Below are 7,304 nucleotides of genomic sequence, written 5' to 3'. Positions count from 1 at the left end.
TTGTTGCAACATTGAGGTCTGTTCCTGCATGTTTTACAGATCGCACCAGCAACAACTACTATAGCTACATCCTTTGAATGCTGTATCTACCCAATGTATATAACCATGTATGGTAATGCTGGAATTGCTAGTGTGTGATGGTGAGGTCAATGCTTCATTAACAAATGATGAGCTAAGCTGTGACTCAGAGTTGAGTATAGTGGACAACACATTAACAAACAAAAAAATCCTGAACCCCAGTTTATATGAGTATACAGTATGTCTTTCAACAGGTCCATCAATAAACAGACCTGTTCAAGGGAACAAGGAAAATAAAAATAGATTTAGCATCTTAACTGAATATATTGATTTACAGCCTTAACATAGTCATTCATAGTCTTCCCTTGGTCATGAGCTTTACTGTATGTACTCATGGACCTGTTATCATTGATAAAGAAATTCTAAAGATTTCTGAACTTACACATTGACCGTGAGACACTGTGCTACCGTTGGGATAGTTTCAAATATATAGGCAAAAAATAAATGTGTAATGTAGAATGGCATTGAGTTAAATTGTCAGAGGCAGATGTATTTAAAGATGCTTGATTATGGCCTCTAACTCACAATAAAGTGTCAGTGGGCCAGATAGACAGACCATGGCCCAATGGAACTGTTCTAGCATAGCTACTGTTTCAGTTGTTCAGATCACCCAACAATCCCTACACATACAGTCACAACTGCTTAAGTACAGTACGTGGTGGCCATTTTCAAGCACTAGGCTAACCCATGTTAGTCAAGTCAGATTAGCAACTGTTTTACACTGATTACACAATAATGTAATGAATGTTTAATAACGGCTCAAAAAAGGGATCATGGTGCAAATGGAATTGTGTGGGCTTTTTCAGACTGCAGCAACTCTGAAAGACATCAACATAAAGCTTGCTGTTGAACACTAATGCTTAATCTTAATGACAATCCTTCATTAAATATGAATACAAGGCACCTTTTCTTTGGGAATAATAGGTCCTGAGCATAATTAGTTTAACTATCATAACCAGACTCAGAGACAAGCTTTAACGGCTACTGTAAAACAGTGGTTCTCAACTGGTTTTGCCCCGGGATCCAAATTGAACCAAGTGTTTGTCTCAGTCGCGACCCAATATACGCATCGTGATAATAATAATAATCAAAATACAATCTGGAAAACTATTTTTTTATGCTATATTGATAGTAAATGTAGCAATTATATTACAAGGGCACAACATTCCTACAACTTTCATTGTCAATAATAACATTTTGCCCATATTCTTGATGAAGAATACTAATATTGTCACGTTCCTGACCTGTTTTCCTTTGTTTTGTATTCATTTTAGTTGGTCAGGGCGTGAGTTGGGTGGGTTTGTCTATGTTTGTATTTCTATGTGGGGTTTTGTGTTCGGCCTGGTATGATTCTCAATTAGAGACAGGTGTGTATTGTTTGTCTCTAATTGAGAGTCAAACAAAGGCAGCCAGGGTTTCACTGGTGTTTTGTGGGTGTTTGTTCCTGTGTCCTTACAGGACAGTTGAAGGTTAGTCACGTTTGTTGTTTTGTAGTTTGTAGTGTCTTGTTTGCTGTTTTTCATTAAAAGATGGCTTATTTCCCTCAATCCGCATCTTGGTCCTATCCATGCTCCTCCTCGTCTAAGGGGGAGAACAACAATGACTCCCTTTACAGAAACACCCACCACAACAGGACCAAGCGGATTGAGGAGAGAGAGAAAGAACTAAAGCAATGGAGAGAAGAGGAATGGAGTTGGGAGCAAATTTTCAATGGAGAAGGACCCTGGGCTAAGGTGGGAGAGAATCGCCGCTCTCGGGAGGAGAAGAAGGCAGCCACAGCCCAGGAGCGCAGGTATGAGGGTACGCGGCTAGCACGGAAGCCCGAGAGGCTCACCCAAAAATTTCTTGGGGGGGGGCTAAAGGAGAGTGTGTCGAAGCCGGGTTGGATACCTGAGCCAACTCCCCGGGCTTGCCGTGGAGTGAGAGGGCGTCGTACTGGTCAGACACCGTGTTATGCGGTAAAGCGCACGGTGTCCCCAGTACGCGTGCTTAGCCCAGTGCGGGCTATTCCACCTTGCCGCACTGGGAGGGCTAGGTTGGGCATCGAGCCGGATGCCATGAAGCCGGCCCAACGTATCTGGCCTCCAGTACGTCTCCTCGGGCCGGCGTACATGGCACCAGCCTTACAGGTGGTGTCCCCGGTTCGCCTGCATAGCCCAGTGCGGGCTATTCCACCTCGCCGCACTGGCAGGGCTACGGGGACCATTCAACCTGGTAAGGTTGGAGAGGCTCGGTGCTCAAGAGCGCGTGTCCTCCTTCACGGTCCGGTATATCCGGCGCCACCTTCCCACCCCAGCTCAGTACCACCAGTGCCTACACCACGCACCAGGCTTCCAGTGCATCTCCAGAGCCCTGTTCCTCTTCCACGTACTCTCCCTATGGTGCGTGTCTCCAGCCCAGTGCCTCCAGTTCCGGCACCACGCACCAAGCCTCCTGTGCGTCTCCAGAGCCCTGGACGCACTGTTCCTTCTCCCCGCACTCGCCCTGAGGTGCGTGCCCTCAGCCCGGTACCTCCAGTTCCGGTACCACGCACCAGGCCTAGAGTGCGCCACGAGAGTCCAGTGTGCCCTGTTCCTGTTCCCCGCACTCGCCCTGAGGTGCGTGCCCTCAGCCCGGTACCTCCAGTTCCGGTACCACGCACCAGGCCTATAGTGCGTCTCAGCCGGCCAGAGTCTGCCGTCTGCCCAGCGCCGTCTGAGCCATCTGTCTGCCCAGCGCCGTCTGAGCCATCTGTCTGCCCAGCGCCGTCTGAGCCATCTGTCTGCCCAGCGCCGTCTGAGCCATCTGTCTGCCCAGCGCCGTCTGAGCCATCTGTCTGCCCAGCGCCGTCTGAGCCATCTGTCTGCCCAGCGCCGTCTGAGCCATCTGTCTGCCCAGCGCCGTCTGAGCCATCTGTCTGCCCAGCGCCGTCTGAGCCATCTGTCTGCCCAGCGCCGTCTGAGCCATCTGTCTGCCCAGCGCCGTCTGAGCCATCTGTCTGCCCAGCGCCGTCTGAGCCATCTGTCTGCCCAGCGCCATCTGAGTCATCCGTCTGCCACGAGCCATTAGAGCCGCCCATCTGTCCCGAGCCAGTAGAGCCGTCCGTCAGTCAGGAGCCGCTAGAGCCGTCCGTCAGTCAGGAGCCGCCAGAGCCGTCCGTCAGTCAGGAGCCGCCAGAGACGCCCGCCAGTCAGGAGCCGCCGGAGACGCCCGCCAGTCAGGAGCCGCCAGAGACGCCCGCCAGTCAGGAGCCGCCAGAGACGCCCGCCAGTCAGGAGCCGCCAGAGACGCCCGCCAGTCAGGAGCCGCCAGAGACGCCCGCCAGTCAGGAGCCGCCAGAGACGCCCGCCAGTCAGGAGCCGCCAGAGACGCCCGCCAGTCAGGAGCAGCCAGAGACGCCCGCCAGTCAGGAGCTGCCAGAGACGCCCGCCAGTCAGGAGCTGCCAGAGACGCCCGCCAGTCAGGAGCTGCCAGAGACGTCCGACAGTCCGGAGCTGCCCTACAGTCCGGAGCTGCCCTACAGTCCGGAGCTGCCCTACAGTCCGGAGCTGCCCTGCAGTCCGGAGCTGCCCTGCAGTCCGGAGCTGCCCTACAGTCCGGAGCTGCCCTACAGTCCGGAGCTGCCACTCAGCCCGGACCTGCCGGAGTCCCTCAGCCAGGACCTGCCGGAGTCCCTCAGCCAGGACCTGCCGGAGTCCCTCAGCCAGGACCTGCCGGAGTCCCTCAGCCAGGACCTGCCGGAGTCCCTCAGCCAGGACCTGCCGGAGTCCCTCAGCCAGGACCTGCCGGAGTCCCTCAGCCAGGACCTGCCGGAGTCCCTCAGCCAGGACCTGCCGCCCCTTATCCCGGTGTTGCCCCTTGTCCCGGTGCTGCCCCTTATTCCGGTGCTGCCCCTTATCCCGGTGCTGCCCCTTATCCCGGTGCTGCCCCTTATCCCGGTGCTGCCCCTTCATTTAGGTGGGGTTAGTGGGAGGGTGGTCATTGGGAGGGGGATAAAGAAGCGGGGATTGATTATGGTGGGGTGGGGACCTCGTCCACCGCCAGAGCCGCCACCGTGGACAGACGCCCACCCAGACCCTCCCCTAGACTTTGTGCTGGTGCGCCCGGAGTTCGCACCTTAAGGGGGGGGGTTCTGTCACGTTCCTGACCTGTTTTCCTTTGTTTTGTATTCATTTTAGTTGGTCAGGGCGTGAGTTGGGTGGGTTTGTCTATGTTTGTATTTCTATGTGGGGTTTTGTGTTCGGCCTGGTATGATTCTCAATTAGAGACAGGTGTGTATTGTTTGTCTCTAATTGAGAGTCATACAAAGGCAGCCAGGGTTTCACTGGTGTTTTGTGGGTGTTTGTTCCTGTGTCCTTACAGGACAGTTGAAGGTTAGTCACGTTTGTTGTTTTGTAGTTTGTAGTGTCTTGTTTGCTGTTTTTCATTAAAAGATGGCTTATTTCCCTCAATCCGCATCTTGGTCCTATCCATGCTCCTCCTCGTCTAAGGGGGAGAACAACAATGACTGCCTTTACAAATATTACTCCACAAAATCAACCAAAATAGTGCTGCTCGATAGTGCTGCTCAATGTAGCTCGATATTGAAAATACTTTGATTGAAGAAAAATTGTTCAGAGACTAAACTATGTAAAAATGTAAGTTCATTAGAATTTTACAAATGTTCTACCTGGTTTAAGATGTTTAAGTTCTGACTGGATCATTTTTTCATTGTATTTTTTTAATTATTATTATTTTTAAAAGTATTACTCAGACACCCACACTGGTAGGAAATGAACAATGTAAGGTAATAGACTTTGCTTCTTGGAAATGTTTTTCCCATTCCCAGTGTGTGGGAAAGGGCAGGGGAAAGCGCACTCATCAGTCATATCATACCTCCTGCAGGGCCAAAGAGGGCAGAGATCGGTTAGTAATTAAACTATCTGGTAAATGAAACACTGATTGAATTAGAGGAGTGATCCCTTCACTGCCTCAAGTTCTTGTTTAATCATTTAATAGTACAAAAACGCTAGATAATTTTGTAAAATGAATTCACAAGGTGTGTTTTTCCAAATCAGGCGTGCAGTAAATATTGATAATTTAATGATCATTATCTGTTTAATAAAACATATTAGTCCCATGTATTTAGGCCTTTCCTAAGGCTTGGAAGTAATGCATTTATGGGGAAACTACCCTCATAACCTCATAAAAATGTACCGTAGCCTTTTATTACTGGTTATTGATCATATATTGTTATTGAAGAAACTCACTTGCTATGGCTTTACATCACCTGCCATCACATGGTTGGAGAGTTATTTATCCAATACAACTCAGACAGTGTTCTTCAATGGAAACTTCTTCTAACTTCTTCTACAGCATCCTGACTGGTTGCATCACTGCCTGGTACGGCAACTGCTCGGCCTCCGACCACGAGGCACTACAGAGGGTAGTGCGTACGGTCCAGTACATCACTGGGGCTAAGCTGCCTGCCATCCAGGACCTCTACACCAGGCAGTGTCAGAGGAAGGCCCTAACAATTGTCAAAGACCCCAGCCACCCCAGTCATAGACTGTTCGCTCTACTACCGCAAGGCAAGCGGTACCGGAGTGCCAGGTCTAGGACAAAAAGGCTTCTCAACAGTTTTTACCTCCAAGCCATAAGACTCCTGAACAGGTAAGCAGATGGCTACCCGGACTATTTGCATTGTGTGCCCCCCCCAACCCCTATTTTTACTCTCTGTTTATCATATATGCATAGTCACTTTAACTATACATTCATGTACATACTACCTCAATTGGGCCGACCAACCAGTGCTCCCGCACATTGGCTAACCGGGCTATCTGCATTGTATCCCACCCACCACCCGCCAACCCCTCTTTTACGCTACTGCTACTCTCTGTTCATCCTATATGCATAGTCACTTTAACCATATCTACATGTACATACTACCTCAATCAGCCTGACTAACCGGTGTCTGTATGTAGCCTCGCTACTTTTATAGCCTCACTACTGTATATAGCCTGTCTTTTTACTGTTGTTTTATTTCTTTACCTACCTTTTGTTCACCTATTACCTTTTTTGCACTATTGGTTAGAGCCTGTAAGTAAGCATTTCACTGTAAGGTCTACTACACCTGTTGTATTCAGCACACGTGACAAATAAACGTTGATTTGATATGTACAGTGCGGTGTCCCTCAGGGCAGCTCCCTTCGGCCATTACTCTTCTCTATTTTTACAAATGATTAAACCAAATTTTGCCATTGGTCTTACACAGAGCTAGAATGACTATGTATTCGGATGGTTCCACACTCTACATGTCAGCACCTAAAGCCAGTAAGGTTACTGAAATTACAAATAAGGAGTTACAGTATCAGAATGGGTGATTTATAATAAACTGGTCTTAAATACATCTAAAACTAAAGCATTGTATTTGTTTCAAAACATTATGTAAGACCTAAACCTCAACTGGAGTTGTGCATAAATGGTGTGACCATTGAGCAATTTGAGGAACCTAAACTCCTAGGTATAACATTGGCTGGTCAATTATCATGGGCTAGTCATATTGACAAAGTTAATGTGAAAATGGGAAGGGGTATGTCTGTTATAAATATATCAGAATTTTTTACACAAAAATCAAATGTACTAGTTGTTAAGGCTCTGGTCTTGTCCCATCTTGATTACTGACTGGTAATATGGTCAAGTGCCGCAAAGAAAAATCTAGCATGCCTTGCTCTTAACTACACATACAGAAATAATATCAATAACATTCATGCCAGTCTTTCCTGGTGGAGGGTTGACGAGAGATTAACTAGAAGAGAAGCAGTTTTCATGATAAATATTACTGTGATGAAAATTCTAGATTGTCTGCATAATCAAATAACATTCAGCCCAGACACCCATACATACCCAACAAGACATGTCACCAGGCTTCTGTTCACAGTCCCCAAGTCCAAACGGATCAACGGCAATGCACAATATTATACAGAACCATGATCGCATAGAACTCCCTTCCATCTCCAATTACTCAAGCAAACAGCAAAATGACCTTAAATAACAGATGAAATAACATCTCCTGGAACAGCGTGGACTGTGAGGACACACACACACACACACACGCACACGCACACGCACACACAGACACACATTATTTTGTAGTTGTATTATTTGTATATCATTGTATTTAAAATGTGTGTGACTGTCCTTATCTATCAGTTTATCAGTGTTTTATTACTTGTCATATTTTGTGTTTTTGTGGACCCCAGAAAGAG

General features: G+C 48.1%; 1 protein-coding gene across 1 annotated transcript in view; it reads right to left on the bottom strand.

Moving 5' to 3' along the window:
- LOC129854446 (carbohydrate sulfotransferase 8-like) overlaps positions 1 to 7,304 on the bottom strand; it is a 225,004-nt gene that overhangs the window by 201,640 nt on the left and 16,060 nt on the right. The gene's annotated exons all lie outside the window — the stretch shown is intronic.

This window comes from Salvelinus fontinalis, chromosome 4 (assembly GCF_029448725.1).
Source record: "Salvelinus fontinalis isolate EN_2023a chromosome 4, ASM2944872v1, whole genome shotgun sequence".
Taxonomy (NCBI): domain Eukaryota; kingdom Metazoa; phylum Chordata; class Actinopteri; order Salmoniformes; family Salmonidae; genus Salvelinus; species Salvelinus fontinalis.
Note: the sequence above shows the minus strand (reverse complement) of the source record. Positions and strands in the feature narration are given on the sequence as shown.